Genomic DNA, 1,521 nt, shown 5'->3' with positions numbered 1-1,521 from the left:
AAACTTTTTTATCTTAGAAGGCCATTACAGGGACAGGAGGAAAAGACAATCATGGCAATAATTTTAAATCAAGATTCATATGTGATCTCATTTTTGTGAATGGGATGTGGTTTCTATTTAAGACCATCCTTCTTTTCAATGTTTCTACTGTGACACTGGAGTAGTGTTGCTGGCTGCCTGTTTTATATTATTTATTTTTTTTTTTTTTTTTTTTTAACTCATGAAGCAATTTTTATCCTTTCTTTAATGATTTTTGTTAGCTCACAATAGAAGTTTGGGAGTTTGTGTCAGCTTTGATTTATAATTGTCTGTGATGCATAGCAGGGATTTATGATTTGACTGGTTTGCATCTTTTATCTATGAGCATAATGAGCTGCTAAAAACAATTCGTTTAAACAAAAAAAAAATTGTATTCAAATGCTAGTACCACTGAGAATGGAATTTCGGCCTGATGCTTCTTTGAATGCACATGGTCAGTGAAAGCAAATGAACAGAATGGAAATAGCTACATGTGCTTCTGGAATACTTTGGGATCTGGAGGATAGAAATTCCTCTTCTTTGTGTCTTCAATCCAGTTGAAATGCAAAAGCGGAGTACTAGTAGATTTTTTCAATAGAGCTTTTCCAAAGTTCACAAGAAGATACAAGATATTTTGGTCAAAATTTTAGATAGATTATGGAAGATGAGCCCAAACTGCTGTGTCACCAACTATTTTTTTTCATGGGTGTGTGTTTGCAGAGGTTTTTATTCTGGAGGGTTGTATTTTGTCCATCACTGAACTAGGAACAAGATGTATAGTTTGTATCCAGAGTCAGCCAAAAAGCACAGGAGAGTGTCCAGATACTATGAGAAAGAGTCTTTTCTTGGTTAAAAAAGCTATTCCACTTTAAGTACTATCATTTTTTCTGCTTTAAGATTAGTGTAATTAAGTGTAATTACTGTAATTAAGTTTGTCCCCAAAAATGGTATTTTTGGGGGCTCATTTCTGTTTTTTTACTTAGGCTTGTTTATTCAGCAGTAACTGCAATGTCTAACAGTACCTTGAGGATGTTTGAACAGAGAAATAACAACTATCAAACCATACCCTGGTGTAAAATACTACCAGAAAGCCTTGGTGCTGAGGGTATCCTCAATCCCAGCAGTACAGCCACAGCAGCACAACCCTGTATTTAGGTACACAATTACCCTGCTAAAATATTGTATCAGAAGTAGCCAGCTAGAGCTGGTTCTGCTTCCGTGTCCTTCAGGAACTGTGCCTCATTTGGGACTGAAGAACCTGGATTGACACTCAATGCACTGACAGTAAATAAGCCATCTTAATTGTCCTCATTGCCCCTTACTTATTCTCAGTTCTTCCATCAGCCTTCTCCCAACACCCTTCTGTCAGCACTCTCTCTTTTCTGCTTCCTTTGCAGAATACATTACTTGAGATACTCCTTTTCTCACCAAAGGCCCTGCTTCTGTGTGTAGATGTTGCATGCAGGAAATAACTGGGTTATGTCAGTACACAGCAGTCTTGTG

Source organism: Corvus cornix, chromosome 10, assembly GCF_000738735.6.
Source record: "Corvus cornix cornix isolate S_Up_H32 chromosome 10, ASM73873v5, whole genome shotgun sequence".
In the NCBI taxonomy this organism is placed as follows: domain Eukaryota; kingdom Metazoa; phylum Chordata; class Aves; order Passeriformes; family Corvidae; genus Corvus; species Corvus cornix.
The sequence above is the reverse complement of the archived record's forward strand: the minus strand, read 5'-3'. Positions refer to the sequence as shown.